Source organism: Diabrotica virgifera, chromosome 1 (assembly GCF_917563875.1).
Source record: "Diabrotica virgifera virgifera chromosome 1, PGI_DIABVI_V3a".
NCBI lineage: Eukaryota > Metazoa > Arthropoda > Insecta > Coleoptera > Chrysomelidae > Diabrotica > Diabrotica virgifera.
In genome coordinates, this window is record NC_065443.1 from 76,686,188 (window position 1) to 76,697,045 (window position 10,858).

The following is a 10,858-nucleotide window of genomic DNA, read 5'->3' on the forward strand; positions in this document are numbered from 1 at the left end:
TAGTTTTATTGTATACCGAGAACTACGGAAGTTTTGATTTAAATTTGTCTTCTTGCATAGCCTCCTTGACAAAAGGTAGACCTAGAAATAGCGCTATCGGGGGATGGCAGGAGACAGATTTAAATCAAAACTAAACCGTCTATTTTTGTATTTTTACTAATGCCATACTCTGTATGAGAGTACAAAGACTCGTTTCATATAGTTTCTCTGAACCGCATTTTTGGAATATTTTCCCAGCGGTGCCTTTTGATATTTTGATATCTAGGTCAACAGAAAACTAGAATCGAGTCGCCATTTATTTCACTTATTCCCCGTTAGAGGGCGTTCTAACCTTACTCCGGTATAAATAGTTTTATTGTATACCGAGAACTACGGAAGTTTTGATTTAAATTTGTCTTCTTGCATAGCCTCCTTGACAAAAGGTAGACCTAGAAATAGCGCTATCGGGGGATGGCAGGAGACAGATTTAAATCAAAACTAAACCGTCTATTTTTGTATTTTTACTAATGCCATACTCTGTATGAGAGTACAAAGACTCGTTTCATATAGTTTTTCTGAACCGCATTTTTGGAATATTTTCCCAGCGGTGCCTTTTGATATTTTGATATCTAGGTCAACAGAAAACTAGAATCGAGTCGCCATTTATTTCACTTATTCCCCGTTAGAGGGCGTTCTAACCTTACTCCGGTATAAATAGTTTTATTGTATACCGAGAACTACGGAAGTTTTGATTTAAATTTGTCTTCTTGCATAGCCTCCTTGACAAAAGGTAGACCTAGAAATAGCGCTATCGGGGGATGGCAGGAGACAGATTTAAATCAAAACTAAACCGTCTATTTTTGTATTTTTACTAATGCCATACTCTGTATGAGAGTACAAAGACTCGTTTCATATAGTTTCTCTGAACCGCATTTTTGGAATATTTTCCCAGCGGTGCCTTTTGATATTTTGATATCTAGGTCAACAGAAAACTAGAATCGAGTCGCCATTTATTTCACTTATTCCCCGTTAGAGGGCGTTCTAACCTTACTCCGGTATAAATAGTTTTATTGTATACTGAGAACTACGGAAGTTTTGATTTAAATTTGTCTTGTTGCATAGCCTCCTTGACAAAAGGTAGACCTAGAAATAGCGCTATCGGGGGATGGCAGGAGACAGATTTAAATCAAAACTAAACCGTCTATTTTTGTATTTTTACTAATGCCATACTCTGTATGAGAGTACAAAGACTCGTTTCATATAGTTTCTCTGAACCGCATTTTTGGAATATTTTCCCAGCGGTGCCTTTTGATATTTTGATATCTAGGTCAACAGAAAACTAGAATCGAGTCGCCATTTATTTCACATAAAAGATATTTTAGTTCATTCTCAAAGTCTTCATGTATGTGAAAATAATTTTGAGGTAAGTATTTAATGTCTGGTGTCTGCTTAATAGTTTTTTTTATAAATCAAGTGTATTTTGAACAAAAAGAAAATACAACTTTTGGTATATTTTGGTAGATGTACCGGGTGTCCCAATAAGAATGGCTCTCGGCCATATCTCAAGAACCGTTTATAGTACAGCTTTGAGAAAAAAATATTTATAACAAAAGTTGCCTCGGGAAAAGCCTGTAAATTATTTTCATAATTGTAGGTCCACCGCTAGAGGGCGTAATTGAATATCAAAAATTAAAAAATCAAAATTTAAAAAATTTACCTAATGAAAGGGCACTGGAAATCCAATCATCAAATTCTTCATAAAATTCTGCGCATCTTTGATTTCACAAGCTTAAGTCTCCCTTTGCAAATAAGAGGTGGGGGTGAGTGGGAACCTTCTTATGAAAAAATGGCTGTAAGTCCGGTTCTGCGAAATCGAATTTTGCATACTTGGTCTTGTTTAAAACATCTCTTTTTGGTCCATGTAAGTGTCTTATTTTCAAAATATCCTAATAAGTAATATGCAAGCTAGGAGGCGTTATTTAATTATTTTCAGAAGTCTAGTTTTCCTTGGAAAATATTAAATACAAGTATGCATTTTTAATCATGTATTACAAAATTAGACCAAATTAGCAACATAATACCGAAAACCACATGTCGATACCTTTTTTCTATCACGAGATATCTTAAGAAATGTGTAAATTTTAAAAATAACTGTTACTGTCACCGGTAAACGAGGTTAAGGAAAAGTAGTAGTCTAAGAGCTGGGAGCGGATTTTGTGCGTGATAAGTAATATGGAAAAACTATACGGGGATATGTTGAATTAGTTGTGGACATGACTTTCACCAACGGCCGGAAACCAGAGTTGGGGCCGAGGGTAGTTATAAGGGGTCAAAGTCGCGGTTTTTATTATTTTTTTTATGACGCTAATGATCGAGATAGTTCACCAAAATTTGGGAATAAGTAGGTCATGACGTACCTAAGTAAAATCTCTAGGGGCTCAACGCTGCGTGGCCGACAAAGGAGTGGGGGTAGGGGTGAATATAAAAAATATAAGGGGTTTTTTGCGACGTTCGTGATTGAGATAGTGCACCAAAATTTGGGTATAAGTAGACCATGACATAAATAATTAAAATCCCCAGAGCCGGAAACCAGAGTGGGGAAGGAAGGTAGTTATAAGGGGTCAAATTTCCGTTTTTTATTATTTTTTTTGTGACGATCATGATCGAGATAGCGCGCCAAAATTTGGGAATAAGTAGGTCATGACGTAACTAAGTAAAATCTCCAGAGGTGGAACGCTGCGTGGCCGAGAAAGGGGTGGGGCAGGGGTGAATATAAAAAAAATGTAAGGGGTATTTTGCGACGTTCGTGATTGAGATAGTGCACCAAAATTTGGGAATAAGTAGACCATGACATAACTAAGTAATATCCCCAGAGGCGGAAACCAGAGTGGCGGACGAGGGTAGTTATAAGGGGTAAAAGTCGCTGTTTTTATTATTTTTTTTTTGTGGCGCTCCTGATGGAGATAGTGCACCAAAATTTGGGAGTAAGTAGGTTATGACGTAACTAAGTAAAATCTTCAGGGGCGGAACGCTGCTTGGGGTACAAAGGGGTGGTAGGCAGGGGTGAGTATAAAAATATATGGGGTTTTTTTTGCCGTCCATGATCGAGATAGTGCACAAAAATTTGGGAATAAGTAGATCATGACATTACTAAGTAAAATCTCCAGGGGCGGAACGCCGCGTGGGGGACAAATGTTGTGCCGGGTCACAAAAAAAATAATACACACTGCGACGTTGACCCCTTAAAACTACCCTCATCCCCAACTCTGGTTTCCGGCTCTGGGGATTTTACTTAGCTAAGTCATGGTCTACTTATTCCCAAATTTTGGTGCACTATCTCAATCTAGCACGTCGCAGAAAACCCCTTATATTTTTTATATTCACACCTACCCCCAACCCTTTATCGGCCACGCAGCGTTACACCCCTGGAGATTGTACTTAGTTACCTCATGACCTACTTATTCCCAAATTTTGGTGCACTATCTCGATCATGAGCGTCACAAAAAAAATAATAAAATCGGCGATTCTGACCCCTTATAACTACCCTCATGCCCAACTCTGGTTTCCGGCTCTGAGGATTTTACTTAGTTATGTCATGGTCTACTTATTCCCAAATTTTGGTGCACTCTCTCAATCACGAACGTCGCAAAAAAACCCCTTATGTTTTTTGTATTCACCCCTGCCCCACCCCTTTGTCGGCCACGCAGCGTGCCACCCCTGGAGATTTTACTTAGTTACGTCATGACCTACTTATTCCCAAATTTTGGTGCACTCTCTCGATCATGGGCGTCACAAAAAAAATAATAAAAACGTCGATTTTGACTCCTTATAACTACCCTCATCCCCAACTCTGGTTTCCGGCCCTGGGGATTTTACTTAGTAATGTCATGATCTACTTATTCCCAAATTTTGGTCCACTATCTCAATCACGAACGTCACAAAAAACCCTTTACGAGGTGTGACAATTAAGTAATGAGACTGATTCCATGAAAATCGTATATTTCAAAATTATTCTACAACTCTGCCATCCCCTTCAAAGTAGTCCCCTTGGGCAGCTATACAACGATTCCAGCGCGTTTTCCACGCTTCGTAACATTTCTGGAACGCTTCGACTGGGATGTCCGCGAGTACCCTCGTCACGGCCGCTTGGATGTCCGTAATCGACTCAAAATGGGTTCCTTTGACCACCGATTTTGTTCTAGGGAACAGAAAATAGTCACAAGGTGACATATCGGGCGAATAAGGCGGCTGTTGCAACACGGCGATCCATTTAGAGGCCAATTACTGGAACACGCTGACGGCGGTGTGGCACGGCGCGTTGTCGTGATGGAGGATCCAGTTGTGAGCAATGTCTGGGCGCACCCTGTTGACTCGTTTTCGCAATCTTTCGAGTACTTGGCGATAGTAAACTTGATTAACGGCTGTTAAACGCCGATCTTTATGGATTAGGGCCCGCACACGTTGCGCATTTGCATCAGTCCGCACCTCGATTGGTCTCCCGCTCCGCCCCTCGTCTTCCACACTTTCACGCCCCTCCTGAAACTCTTTATGCCATCGAAATACCTGGGCACGACTAAGAGCACTATCACCATGCACTTTTACAATTTTAGCGTACGTTTCCGAAGCTGTTTTGCCCAATTTGGCGCAAAATTTTATCGCGACGCGTTGCTCTAGATTTCGTTTCTCCATTTTCGTAACGAGCACCACTAACACTTGTCTACTCAACACGAAACCGCAGGCGAACTAAACAAGCTCGAGCGATGGTCAATATATCAATCGAAAGGGGAAAGGATGCCGGGGAAGGGGATAGGAATTTGAACGTCGTAGGTTTGCCACAAGCACGGCAATAAAATCAGTCTCATTACTTAATTGTCATACCTCGTATATTTTTTATATTCACCCCTACCCCCACCCCTTTGTCGGCCACGCAGCGTTCCGCCCCTAGAGATTTTACTTAGTTACGTCATGACCTACTTATTCCCAAATTTTGGTGCACTATCTCGATCATGAGCGTCATAAAAAAAATAATAAAATCCGCGACTTTGACCCCTTATAACTACCCTCGGCCCCAACTCTGGTTTCCGGTCGTTGGTGAAAGTCATGTACACAACTAATTCAACATATCCCCGTATAGTTTTTCCATATTACTTATCACGCACAAAATCCGCTTCTATCTCTCCGACTATAGTGTTGTATGTAAAAATCAAATAAACATTTTCCAGATGTAAACGTATATAATTAATTAAAACAACAATAAGACAAACAACACTATAAAATATAACAAAGAAATAAAAGCAACTACTTACTTAGTCTTAGTGACTGCCTAAATGTTCAAATTGTTGCCCATCATTTTAGATGCAAACATTTACTCTTTCAAGAGTAGATTGAATAGTAACAGATTTAACTGTTTTAGACTTTTATTTATGGGGACGGATGAAAGACCTTGTTTTAGCCGCTAGGCCCACTATTCGAGAAAACATGATCTAGAATCTAGAGAATACGAAAGGCCATTCAAAGTATTGCGAAATCAGAAATTGAGACTGTTGTTCAATCTACTCTTGAAAGAGTAAATGCTTGCATCGAAAATGTTGGGCAACAATTTGAACATTTAGGTCGTCACTAAGTAAGTAGTTGCTTTTATTTCTTTTTTATATTTCATAGTGTTGTTTGTCTTATTGTTGTTTTAATTAATTATATACATTTACATCTGGAAAATGTTTCTTTGTTTTTTTCATAGCACACTACTTTTCCTTAACTTCGTTTACCGGTGACATTAACAGTTGTTTAAAATTTACACGTTTCTTAAGATATCTCGAGATAGAAAAAAGGTATCGACATGCGGTTTTCGGTATTATGTTGCTAATTTGGCCTAATTTTGTAATATAGGATTAAAAATGCATACTTGTATTTAATATTCTCCAAAGAAAACTAGATTTCCGAAAATAATTAAATAACGCCTACTAGCGGGCATATTACTTAGTAGGCTATTTCGAAAATAAGACTCTTACATTGAGGAAAAAGAGCTGTTTTCAACAAGACCAAGTATGCAAAATTCGATTTAGCAGAACCGGACTTACAGCCATTTTTTCATAAGAAGGTTCCCACTCACCCCTACCTCTTATTTGCAAAGGTAGACTTAAGAGGATCGGTACGTATTTTCGGCTGCAATGCTATTCAAATGGGGATTCATTTTTTTCGAATCCTGAGAAAACTAATAAGTATTTTTGAAAAATTTAAACGCAGAATGAAGGATCACATTATTAGCGAGGGCCGAAATAAGTCCCTGAGAACTTCTATAATATTTATTTTAATAAGTTACAGGGGTGAAAAACTAAGAGAAAATTTAGTGTGATTTTTAATTTCAAATATATCATTCAAAATAAACTTTTTATTTATTCTAAGGGACTTTCGGCCCTCGGTAATAATTATTAAGTCTTTCATTCTGCGTTTAAATTTTTCAAAAATATTTATTGGTTTTTTCAGGATTCGAAAAAAATAAACACAATGCCGTGGTAATATTTTCCAAATCTATCTTTGTCTTACAACGCACTCAGCCGAATATAATATTGTCAGCATATATTGTCAGTCAGACACTGACAATCAGTGACAATTTTAAATATTTGACATTGCATCGGGAATATGTTGAGTTATTGATTAAATATTATTGAAATATAGTGTATTTGATAAATAATTGATTTAAGACGTGAACTTAATAAAAAGTCATTTATTGTGTATTATTTGTGGAAGATCCAATCAGAGAATACATCACGATAATATATTCTGTGATCTAAGTATTTTGTTGTTTACGATGTTCAAAATTGTAAGCGTTCCATAACAATATATTATTAAAAAATCACTTTAACACTTTTCCTCATTTCTCGATTGAGTACTAGTCTTTGTTGTACAAATAAATTATTACAATCACTGAATACATAGTTAGTGAAAAAATTATCACATTTATTAACTGAATTAATAATTTTCAATTATAAAAATAACAGTTATCCAAGAACATTCAAAACCCATCTCTTCAACTCTGAATCGAATATAAACAAAACCTGCCTTGAACCCTTTTTATCTTTTTCATTTTACTCAGTTTTTGAGTATTTAGAAACTGTCTTTCGGTCCTTTTCCTAGACGAAGAGAAGGCAAATGCGTGGCCTAAGTGTCCTCTATTTGCTTTCTCCTATTTTCGTCGTCTCTACGTGATTATATATTGTAAAATCCGGAGATATGAGATGCAGCTAGAAAGCAGTTTATTAACGAAAAGTCTTAGATTTAAAATATTGTTTATTATATTTTTATTTCAATTATTCTAATTGTTTAAAAAGTAGTAAACTTTGTATCTGGGGCTTTTCGTTGTTTTCCTCGTAATACGAGAGATGTCGCTAGATTGCGTCTCAAAAGGTGGGTTCATTGCATCGCGATGGTTTGCCTTAAAAGAGGCAGAATGTTTGTATTCCCTTCAGAGTTGTGACTGCATAAACTTCACTGATGATGCATAAGGATGCTGAAATAGTTGCTATATGGAGATGGTAGTCCAACTCTGAATCGAATATAAACAAAACCTGCCTTGAACCCCCTTTTTTATCCATCTCTTTAAATTAATGATAACATTTTCAAGTAGAATGACATTCTAGTAATGTTTACATATCCATACCAGTGTGAATTTTACTACACGTAATTTGCCGTGTAAAGACAGAAAAAGTAGGGATACACGTAAAATATTTGCGAATTATGTACCCATAGCCTTAAACTTGTGAAATCAAATATGCGCAGAATTTTATGAGGAATACGATGATTGGATTTCCAGTGCCCTTCATTAGGTAAATTTTGTAAAATTTTGATTTTTAAATTTTTGATATTCAATTACGCCCTCTAGCGGTGGACCTACAATTATGAAAATAATTTCCAGGCTTTTCCCGAGGTAATTTTTATTATAAATATTTTTTTCTCAAAGCTGTACTATAAACGGTTCCTGAGATATGGCCGAGAGCCATTCTTATTGGGACACCCGGTACATTACACATTGAATGATATTTACCTACACAATATTTTCCTGGAACTGTTTCTACTATAAAATTAAAATAAACTAATCATAATAATAATAAAGAATTATGTTCTTAATGGGCAAGTTATCATACTGTCCTTTAGAAAAACCCTCTTCTAATTTAACCAAAAAATGACAACAAAAACACTCAAATGTTATGAAATAATATATAGTTCACAGCAACTATCTAAAGATTTATAAGACTGAGATACTCCATAAAATGATTACAAGTAAACGAATATCAAACGTAATGAATTAATGGCGCGGACCTCAAAAATTATAATATGACGTCAGTACCAATGAGGGCGCATTTTGGGCTGGCTGATATAATTTAAATTTTCTTTCGATTTTAATCGTCTTTTGGGGCCAAACGAAAGATAAAAACTTTTTTCATTGATATATATTTTAAATTATGTTATGTTGTGATTTATAGCATTTTTTCGAATTTAAAATTTTATGCAAGTTCCCTATTGCCTTCAGACTGGGGAAATTTTCAGGTCCGGGAAATCGTAAAAAACCGGGGCCAATCCTGGGTTGATCCATAGCGAGCGATAGAGCGATTACTCTTTTAAACGTAATCCAAAATGATCGTAATGGATCGTAAGACTAAAATATTTAAAAAATTGACAAATTAATGCCAATAATTTATTATCAGCATTGGAATATGAACCAAAAACTAATAACAAAAACATAGTAAACCAGTAATCTTAAAATTATAGTAAAATAAGGCAACAAATCAGTTTAAAAGAAAGGCAGAAAGTTTAAACCAAATAATCTTAAACTAAACTAGCCTGCTTAATAAAAAAAGCACAGTATTCACGTTACGTAATTTATTTCTTCAGTTTAGAATTGAAGTTTACAATACAGTTTAAACTTAAGTTTAGAATCTATTGTGGTTTATGTATAAAGTTGCATTCATTATAATAAATTGAAATAAAATTATAATAAAATTCATTTTAATAAGTGTATTTTTTTTTCACATTCATTGCAATTTGAAATTTACTATTTTTATTGGGAATGTGCCAAAATTTTACTTTAAAATAAGTATATTTTGACTTCTCGATTTCCACTTCAGAAATCGTCCTCAAAATATAATACATGAATGTTTTCCGAATAAAAATAGTAAATTGCATCTTCTAAAATGTCTCAATTAACATCAGCATAATGTGATTAGTCTCGATCTTAAACTTTAAAGAAGAAAGCTACTTTTACAAGCTACTTTAGTAACTTAGAGGAGAAATCCTAAGCCACTAGCTTTAGTGGCTTAGTAGGAGAAATACCAAGAAAACGGCTCAAGTCTTATTGCACTTCCAAAAAAAACAGGAGCCAAAAAATGCGAAGAATACCGTACGATAAGCCTGATGAGTCTGCAGCGGCGGATCCAGCATCGTTAAGAGGGAGGGCCGATTGGCTAAATTTGTATAAAAATAAATTAATGTTTTTATAATCTTTATAAAATATTGTTCTCCTAAAATTGTTCCTAAAGATAATTCATAGGAGAATTTACAAGCTATGTAGAAGTCAAATTTCACCCAACCAGTTCGGGTTCATAAATGCTGTTGGTACGAGAGAGGCTTTGTTTTCAACAGAAGTCTTATTCCACAGATGTAGAGATGTCAATTGTGACGTATACGCATGTCTGTGGTTGGCTACGAAAAAGCATTTGATCGAGTACAGTACGCCAAGATGATGCAAATACTAAAAGAAGTAGGAACGGTGGAGGCTCAGTTAAATTAGAAATTGAAAAATTTTTTGGTGCCCGTACCGGGAATCGAACCCGGGCCCTCCAGCCTGTTAGGCCAATAACATAGCCGCTTGAGCTACGGCCATCATCTAGTACTTGTTCTTCAAGTGTTATATTTGCGACAGAGGTCGGCAATCATTATAGCTATTCGGAATTTTACTCTGAAAAGTTCATTTGATGTACATCCATACCATTCTCTCAAGTTGCGCAGCCATCAGAGGTGTAGCTACCGCCGTATCAGCCGTATCAATTATACGGGGCCCCAACGCGGCATGTCGAAACAAAATTCTATTCAAACAATTGAACAAAATATTCTGCATTTATTTCACCATTAAAACGCTTTGAAACAGTGTACATATATTGTTGGGATATCGACATTTTCGTGTAATGGATTCTTTATTATAAACTATATTTATGTACTGTACAGGTACTGTTCTTACGATGTCAGTTGGACCAGTATAAAAACAAAATTCGACACCGATTGTCGGCGCCGTTTGTAAAACATAGGCGGCGCAATAGAAATTAATGAGTAAACTTTTATTTTTAAATTATGGTTCAATATTTGTTAAACAGTAATAATGTTGTTAATTGTTCACATTTCTTTATGAAATTGACACCAAAGATAATTAAAAATACATAATACAAATGAAATTTAACGTGCTTATTAATTTGAGAACTAAAGAAATAAGACTACACTTTGAATATACACATAAAATACATGAAAACGAACAATTCGTCTTCCAGTCGAATTGTCTTAATTCATGACTAATGGAGAGATCACTTTTACTACTGTACATGGGACATATTTTTGACAAGTTGAAATATATCACTATCCGTGTGTTCAGAACTTGATTCGACACTTGTTGTGTTTATAACTACCACACCAATATTGGAAAAGAAGTGAAAGGCGCAATTTACACAACAGTTATCAGACCAATAATGACATAGATACGCGGCAGAAACACGACTTGATACAAAAAGGACAGAAATAATGCTAGAAACAGCAGAGATGAAAATACTTTGAAAAATCGATGGGATATGGGAAGAGCTAGAAGTGCAGATATACGACAGATATGCAAGGTGGACAA